The following is a 10,124-nucleotide window of genomic DNA, read 5'->3' on the forward strand; positions in this document are numbered from 1 at the left end:
TTTTAATAAGGTCAAATGGGAACCAATTAAAAGTGATAATACTTTTTCCATTCAGTTCCTGAGATCAAGGACTGATAGGGACCTTGCCAGGTCACTTGGTTAAATTCTCTGTCTGTAGGCAGTACTTCATTTCAACTGTCCTGGGTAGTGACTGTGATGTTTCCACCTGTTATACCTGGTTCTGCTGCAAGAGCTTTATATTTGTCAATTAAACAAATTATTTTTATGTTTTAATTCTTTCTTATGAATTGAGTGGCTTACAGATAAAATCATCAACTTTACATTCAACAAATAATGTGCTTTTTTTCATCACAATGCCTGCAATCCTCTCCATGCCAAACAGTTACCCTGCTTACTCCCAGTAGTTCCTATTTGCACTCTGCCCACCTTCCCATCCCTTCTCAACTTTGTCCTTAGGAAAATGTTGCCCTTTGAATTTTGAATGATTAACCATTCCATGGTGAGCAATATCTTACTAATCACTGTTGTTGTCTCCTGAAAATGGGGCCATGAGGATAAGTTACTTTCCAGACTTGAATGATGGTCAAGGACCATAGTTTCAGTTTCCTCCAGTCTCTTTCTAACCAATATTCTTGTTTTATTATTATTATTATTAAATAATTTTGAATTGTGTTCTACATTTTATCCCACTCTTTCTGGGTGCCTCTAATATGATTCTTTTTCAGGGTGGTTGGTAGAGGTAACCAGTGAATGTCTAGTTATTCTGGTCTCAGAGTTACGGGGACTGGTGTTCACATGTTTCATTCGTGCATCAGACTAATTGAATCTATGCCTCTTCAATTCTTATCACCAATTCTGATCACTCTTCTTACCTTCGCACATGGAAAGATGAATAGCTGCATCTTAGAGGACCACTCATGAGCTTTCAAGATCCCAGATACAACCCACCAAAGCATGATGTAGAACATTGTCTTTGTAGATTATGTTATGCCAACTGAACATGGTGTCCCTGGAGTCTATAGTCTTGAGTCCCCAGGTCCATCAACTCATTGCCTTAGATGTTTGATAATCTCTAGGAAGTTTTCTTCATTTTGCCTGATGTATGCTCCATGTAGAACTGTGGGTTAATGCACTGGACTGCAAAGTTGGTCTGAACCACTGGGTTGGCAGTTCAAGCTCACCAGCTGCTCCTATGAAACCCTATTCAGGGTTGCTGTGGTTCAGAACTTGACGGCACTTAATAACAACAACATATTCCACCACATTCATGTTGTGTTTTTTAACTTTGGTAAAAAGAACCTATATTTATTTACAATTCATCTCTTCAAAAGCTTCTTAGAAGCAGTGTATGGTATAGATTTTAACAACATACTGCAATGAGACATGGATATACCTTCATTATGAAATATGAAAAAAAGAGGGCTGATTTTGAAGAACTTAGACAAAACAAAACAGCTTAACTTATACAGGTTTTATGTCTGTGATAGCTTCTTAAAATCTAGGGGCTTTTGAGCATGAATAATATTACTAGCTATACTTTTTGAGTGTTCAATTTATTAAAATTATTGCCAATTAAGTTTAAAAATTAATTTTCTTTAAATTTTCAACATTTATTATAAGCTTAACTAATGAAATAACCTTATCAAAAACACATTTATAAATTTAGTCTGGCTGATTCTTTTGAACACTTCAAACATACTAATTAGCAGACAAAACATATAAAAATACATGTTTCTAAAATGTATTGCTATATTTAGATTCAAACCTATTCTAGAGCACTGAAGAGACTGTCTGAAGACCAAACAAATCTGTCTTGGAAGAAGCACAGCCAGAATTCTCCTTAAAAGCAAGAATGGCAAGATTTGTTTTTGCTTACTTTGGACATATCATCAGAAGGGACCAATTGTAGAAGAAAGAATTCACACTTCGTAAAGTAGAGGGTCAGGGTAAGAGAAAGAAACACTTGCAGAGATGAATTGACACAATGGCTGCAATGGGTTCAAACATATCAACATTTGTGAGATTGGCACAGGGCTAGGCAGCATTTCATCCTGTTATAAAGTCAAGGAACCCTGGTGGTATAGTGGGTTATGTGTTGCTAAATGCATGGTCAGCAGTTCGAATCTACCAACTGCTCAGTGGGAGAAAAATGAGGTTTTCTGCTCCTGTAAAAATTTACAACCTCAGAAATCCTTGACAGGATCACTGTGCGTTGGAACTGACTCTACAGCACACAGCACCAGCAGCATAGACAAGGCCACTATGAGTTAGAGTCGAATCAGTAACATGTAACATATACGAATCATATACAAAAGGACTTTAGAAAATTCGTGAAAAATGGAATTAAAAGATTATAGAAATAGTCCACAAACTTTTGAAGCTCTTGTTTTGCTACTGTCATGGCAATACTAATTTTGACACTATTCCTGAGTTACAGTTTTCTTATTAAATTAAAAGAATTAATAACACAGTCTCAGAGATCTATGGTTTTTAATAATATTGTTCAATAATTTCTGCATACTATTGGGTTACCTTTTTTTCAAAATGGGCACAAATATGGATCTCTTACTGTCTGTCCATCTAGCTTCCAAATTCTAGGTAGGCATAGACAGATGAGTGCTTCCATAACTGTATCAGTTTGTTGCATCGTGTTAATTGGTATTTTGTCAATTCTTGGATCCTTTTTTCTCACTAATGCCTTCTGTACAGCTTGGATTTCTTCCTTCAATACCATTGGTTTTCAATGCTGGAGTCCTTGCGTGACACTGTAGGATAAGTACTGAACTACTATCCCAAGAATTGCTCCCTGAAGCCCTATATAGGGTTGCTATAAGTCGGAACTGACTCAATGGCACTTTTCAACAATAATATATGAGATAAAGAAAATGTAGGAAAATAAATAATTGTTGGATGTAGGTGAAGAGTTAATAGCAATTCATAATATTAGTTTTACAACTTTGGAAGCTTCCAAATAAAAAGGTAAAAGTGTGTCTTCTTAGTATTTTGTTATCATTTGTAGGAAGAATATTTAAGTGTGAAACCATTTAAGAAATAAAGGAGTGAGTCTATGCATCTAGTTGTCTTCTTCAGTATATTTTACTATTTTATTACAATAGAACATATCCTTTATATCACAGAGGTGGTGACTCCATAGCACAAGTACTGAGCTGTGAACCACAAGGTTGGTGGTTAGAGCCCACCAGGAGCTCAGTAGGAGAAAGACAAGACTTAACTGCTTCCACAGAGATTTACAGCCTTGGGAAAGTTTATGCAGAGATGCTATGAGTAGGAGCTGACTCAACAGGACTTAACAACATCAACCATCTTGTTCAATGTCTTATTACAGGTGTCCATAAGTAGTACTGATTCGCAATTTGTATTCCTTTCCAATACAAAAGCACACACACACACACAAACAAAATAACAGACATTGGTATATAGCAAAACTCCTAACATATGATTTTTGCAGTGCTGTTAAAAGCTGTGGAGTCAGTTTTTACTCATAGAGACCCTGTATAAATAAGGTTTCTGAGACTGTAAATCTTTGTGGGATCAGAGAGCTTCATATTTCTACCATGGAGTCTGTAGTGAGCTAGAACAGCCAACCTTGTGGTTGGCAATCCAGTGCTTATCCTTTAGAGTCATTGTGCTCCTAATATATTATAAATAATGAAAATTAAGCATGCTATTATATTTATCCTTCTCTCCCACTGCAATAAACTCTTTGCCCACTTCATATTTATAATTTTAGATGCCAATTTCAGCTTATGATATTTTACAAATTCATGTTTTAACTATAATAATAAATGTGGCTGTTGTTATTAATAATAATACTCAAAATGCTACAACTCAGTCCATGAAAGTACCCTCTAGCTGACCTCTTTGTTTTTCAATCCCATTTCTTTCATTTTTTGATGTCAGCAATCTCTTCCTGGCCTCTCTCATTATTTCTTACTCTAAGAGGAGGTTTAGATCTGTAGTTTTCTTTTTGGTGATCTCTTTGTCTGTTTTTCATTTCAGATTCATATAAGGGTATGACATCAAAAAGTACTACTACAGAATCATAGATACTTTCATTATTACACAAAAACATCAAACTATGAAGCTATTATTTCTTGACATATTCTCCATCTAGGTCTATAGATTTCTAAAGGTGCTGTTTCCATCTCTAACCCTCCCCTGAAGAATTCTATTCTCTTCGATTTATAGAGGGTCAAAACGGCAGCATTGGCATTCTCAAAGGACTGGAATCTTGTTTCTTCTGAATGTTATTTGAAATTGGGAAATAAAAGGAAGTTGGAAGGGACAAGATTAGGACTGTAGAGTGGATGGGATAAGGTTTCCCAACAAAAATCTCATTCTTCGAGGGTAAGCTGTAATGTCCTTGCTACCTTTGAAGAATGAGTGGTACATTGTTATGATGGAAAAGAAATTCCTTGGCACAACTTTCCTGGCCTTTTCTTACTAGCGCAGTTTTCTCAATTTTCTTAAAACTTCTTAATACGCCCCCATAATTGTTCTGTGTTCTTCAAGAAAATCTATCCAGATGATTCCTTGGGAATCCTCCCCCTCCAAAACAAAGCATTTGCCATAACCTTCTGAGCTGACCTCTCTGCCTTGAATTTAACAGACACAGCAGATCCTTCAGTAAGCCACTGTTTTGATTGGACCTTGTTTTTGACGAAACCCTGATAAGAATAAGACAAGTGTATTACTGAGAGAACTTGTTTACAGCCATCCACTGATTGCAGAGACATATTTAAACACATTTGGTTTGAACTAAACCCATGCATGTATGAATTGGAACCCTAGGAGCAATAATTTTTGACTTAGCCTCCTATTATTCCCATTCATCTACCTGATAAAAAAGTTAGTGAGAGCTACACAATTTCTTCAGTGTTTGATAGGCATAGCAAACAGCACCTGGCCTAGACTTTTTTTGTGGGGTGCTTTTTAATTATGAATTCATTTATATTAATTGATATAAAACTACTCAGATAGTTTTCAATATATCAGTTTTAGCAATTTATATCTTTCAAGGAATTTGTCTATTTTATCTAAGTCATCAGATTTATTGGCACAAAATTATTTCCTTATTACCCTTTTGGAGTCCTGTTGTGGCACTGTGGGTTAATGCGCTGAACTGCAATGTTGACTTGAACTGCAAGGTTCGCAGTTCAAACTCACCAGCTGTTCCTCAGAAACCCTATACAGAGTCACTATGAGTCAGAATCCACTCAGTGGCACTTAACAACAACAAAAAGTAGAGGTAGCAGCTATTTATATGAAGTCCTGGCTCTCTTTTTAGGATTAATAGAGACACAGGAGAAAGATGAGGCTTTCTGTTCTTATAAAGATTTATTGCCTTGGAAACCCTATACAGGGTCACTATGAATCAGAACCGACTCTACAGCACATAACCATCACCACCATTTGAAACCAATGTCTGGTTACAAAAATTGTACATAAGAGTTGTTGGTGGAATCTTCTAGCCATGTTATTTTTTCTTTCTGCATTACGGTTATTTATTTACACATTGAATTTTAGACTGTCTTTAAAATTCTCTCTTTTTTCCCTCAATCACAGTTTTGAAAGGAGAATATGTGGTTTATTTTCTTTCTAACTGTACCTCTTCCTCCTCCTTTTCTCCTTGCCACCACCTTGCAATATCATTGCAGATTGTAGGCTCTAGTGTCGACCTCACCCTAATTCAAATGTTGTCTCTACCACATGCCAGGTGCATGACTTTGTATATGTTATCTCCTACACTTTAGTTCTCATTAATAAAGTAGTGGGCTATAGAGAGGTGTATTGAACATTGTATTGAGAATGCAAATATATTATCATAGCCACTAGCAAAATATTGATCCATGAATATCAAGTGGCAGAATCAATGGATTCAAGCATGGCAACAGTAGTGAGGTTGGCCCAGGATTGGGCAGTATTTCATTCTGCTGTGCATACGGTCACTATGAGTCGGTACTGACTCGATGGCACCTGAAAACAACAACAGTTATCATAATCTCCATAATCATTATCAAACCTATCATAATCCATGCTCTATCTTCATAGTGGGATCCCTATAAGATAAGCACAGAACTGCTAACCACAAGATCGGTGCTTCAAACACACCAGCTGCTCCTTGGAAACCCTATACAGGATTGTTGAGTCAGAACCTACTCAATGGCACTTAACAACAACAACAATCTTCATAGCAGCTGTCTAGATATTCAAACCCAGTTTGAGCAATACAATGAAATTAAAATGAATAGTTTTAATGCAGCAGTAACTACATAAACAGTTAATTCTGACAAAGATTTCAGAGGCTTTCATGGAGGAAGAGTTACAGTAATTTTAGTCTGAAGTCATCAAAAGCATCCATTTTTCTAAGTTTTATTGTGAATTAGATGATAGTTTACATGGGAGAACATCGGTTTTACACTCATGATTTCACTGCAATTATTACAAGCTCCTCTGTGCATTATCATTCAATAGTATTTGCTTCCATTCCCTCTGTTTTGTGTTTTGGGGAGGTGGGAGTACACAAAAACACTCAGGAATATATAATAATTTAAACAACCAAAGAGCATATTCTATAAGTCAGTCTCCTGGCCACCAGCACTCAGTCTTCCTCTTTCCATGCATCTAGAGTCCTCAGCTGCTACCTCTCTCCATGTCCTCATTTCTGCCTCCATCTCTGGTGTTGCTGCTTCTCTGGATAGGGTCCCACATTGCGTGTGTGCTCTTCTCCCTTGATCCTAGAGTCCTCTGTTTCTGGACTGTAAGATTAACTACTCCCCCATTTTTGTTACAAAACTTTTACCTTTACAGTTATGACAGTCACAATTAGTTATGGTAATAATTACTCACTATTGAAAAATAAGAATCTTATTCCCATCTCTTTTCACCAGATTCATCTAGACAAGATGAAAACTATTCAGTGGGGACTCGACTTTCCCTGCACACTCTTAAACTAAACTTCCTCTTGAAAACTTGTAAGCCAGTCTCTTTGTGCTTTTATCACCCCCTCATTTTAAGTAGCCAATGTCTAAGTTGCCCATCCCTGTCTACCCTGTATACAGAGGGGATAAGATTGGTACTGGATGTGTAGACTCCTTCCCTTTCAGTTGGTATTTTGAGCTACTACATCCATGAGTATAGGTCAAGTTCATCAAATTGTAGCAATTTACACTTGTTTACTTTATCAAAAAAAAATTTTTTTTTTTTAAATCTTCCTCTAGATGAGTTTTGATTATCAAGCTATTGAGGCTAGGTCAAATGGGTACTATCTGCAAGTTTGGGCATTCTTATGTGTCTCCCCTCACTCCATATCAGTTGGATGCTTCACTCTCAGTTCTAGCTTTCCTTGGCTATGTCCTTTTTCATGGGCTCAAGAGTCCTAAGGTCTCACCACACTTTGAACTAACCAGCCCTTCCTCTTCTCTCTCTCATCTCCAAGTTAACGGGAGTCTATGGAACGTGGTTGAACTCAGCCCACATCTTCATTGTAAAGCATCCATTATTCTTAATCTACTTAATGACTTTATCTTTAAGAACAGTATGCATTCTAAAAGTAGAAAAAAAATTAAACAAAATAATAACATATATCCATTCTTTGGAGTCCTGGTGTGATGCTGTGAGTTAATGCACTGGACTGCAAAGTCAATTTGATCCACAAGGTTGGCGGTTCAAACTCACCAGCCGCTCCTCAGAAACTGTTTACAGGGTCGCTATGGGTCGGAACTGATTCAACGGCACTCAACAACAACAACAACGATGCATATATTTATTGGTTCATACTTTGGATATCTACCATGATCCAGAAAAGATTTTTAGGTGATAGTTGAACAAACAAAGTCAACAAACTCCTTACTGTCAGGAACCTTATCTTCCAAATGGAGGTGAGAGACAGATTCCATATATGGTCATATATTGTATAGTGATAAGTGAAGTGCAAAGTTGGAAAAGGTAAGAAAACAGGATAATGAGAAGTTACTGCTTTTGAAATTCCTGATTAAATTCATCTTAAATATTTAAAAATAACATTTAAAATACACATTAAACCATATACTTAATTGTATAAAGTCTTACCTCAGACCACTGTGTCCAAATATTTAAATAGAAGAACATAATTGCTGATTATAGATTGCAATCCACAGTATACCTGGAGCTCATGAGTATGTGCTGGAATATACTTCAACTGTAATTAGTTCTAAAATGTGAAGTGCTATTTGTTTTCCAGTGAAACAGGGAAGCAAGTGTTGGGCAACTAGTTTATGCTTTAATGAGCTACATTAGGCATTTTATGAGAAGTAGTTTATTCCAGACTCATTTATCAGTCTACAAATACCATTTTCTTCTGAGTTCTGTGTCTGTTCAGTATGTTAATAGTTAGCAGTGTTCATCTGTAATTAAAATATGGCAGTGTATTTGTCTTGTCCCCCTTTGCTACTTTATTCTTCACTTCAAATATACTACTAGTCCCTAATAGCTAATTTTTTCAAGACTATATAAAGAATATGATTTCAATTTGGAGGATTACAAAACATTATATAAGGTCTCCTATTTTCCATTGGAATCTCTGGGTGTTTCAAAAAGTAGTAGTTGGTGACTAACTGAAAGTTTGGAAGATCTGAACCACCTTGAGCTTCCTCAGAAGAAAGGACTTGTAGTCTACTTCTGAAAACTCTGAGGAACATAGTTCTACTCTGACACCCATGGGATGACCATGAGTCAGACTTGACTCCAAGGCAACTAGTAGTATGTTTCATTTAGTAGTGGATTCTGTGATGTGCTGCCCAGATTCACCTTCAAACAGTGATGTGCAAACAGCAGATTTTCCTCAGTATCAGACCTCTCTGGGAAGTGCCTTGGTTAAAGAAAGTTCATTAGCATAAGATTATACTCCTTCCCTATGCATATTGTATCCAAGTATTTGTCAACACAGGAACATAAAGTTCTAGTCCCCTCACCTCGGCTCCAGACAACTCTGAAGTGGCAACCCCACCAAGAACTTCTAGTTATCTACTACACTTGACCCTCAACTCATGTCTTTGGTATGTCTAATTGACAAAACAGGAAAAAATCCAGGATAGTTTTACAGATGGGTTGATTTGGTATGTAGGTACAAGCTGGAAATGGATGGAGGCCACATGACAACTTGACTTAGAGGTGGTCCTTAATAACAATGTTCCCAAGCTATACCTAAGGCCATTCATATGGTCTTCCCATTTGTGTTGTAAGGGAATTGTTCTGAGTCTAGAATGCACACAAATTCATCATAGCTAGTGGCAAATGGCTTAACTGGGAAGTTAGGTATCAGAAAAAAGAAAAATCAGAAAAGCAGGAGAAAAGAGTCTAAGGTAGAGGAATGAGAAGAGACTCATGAAGTGTGAAGACCCTTGTATCAAAAACTAATGTCTACCAGAGAGTACCCACAATGGAGGAGGCATTAAATGACCAGATAGATCATATGACTTATCCAGTTGACGTCAGCAAGTCTCTGTTATCAACCTCTCTAGTGCCAGCATGATGGACACATAGATGAAAATGGTATAGCAGCAGGAATAGAAACTATAAGTGGGCAGCATGATCTCTACTTTATAATCTCATCAATTCACTGCTGTCAGGATGCCGAACCGGTCAGAGACAAAGATTAACACTAATTTCCCTGTATGTTGTTGTAATCCTACAGTGCCATACAAGGAGTCCAATGTTATCCATAAAGGAGAACAAACAATAATTTGGTGGCAAGTTGGACCCCTTCCATCCTAAAAGAAACAGGTTTCATTTTTACAGAAAGAGTTCAACGTTTTGCGCACAGATTTATTTTTCTACATAAAGTGCTTCAAAAAGAGCCACTATCTGAGGACTTACAATATTTGATCTACTAGTGTGGGATGTCACATAACATAACATCAGACCAAGGGACCAACTTTAAAGCAAAGGAGGCTAAGTGTAGATGTATTACATACCACACTGCAAAAGACTTGCACCAACCATCCTTCCCATAAACCTCTCTATGCAATGGGTTCATTAATTCATTGCAACGGTCACACAAAACTCAGACACCATACTCACAGTTATGGGGTTTAAAAGTTAACAGGATAAAATGAAAGAGTCAAGCACAGAATAAAATTATAAGAACAGAGGATCTGGGAGTT

This window comes from Chrysochloris asiatica, unplaced genomic scaffold (genome assembly GCF_000296735.1).
Source record: "Chrysochloris asiatica unplaced genomic scaffold, ChrAsi1.0 scaffold00275, whole genome shotgun sequence".
NCBI lineage: Eukaryota > Metazoa > Chordata > Mammalia > Afrosoricida > Chrysochloridae > Chrysochloris > Chrysochloris asiatica.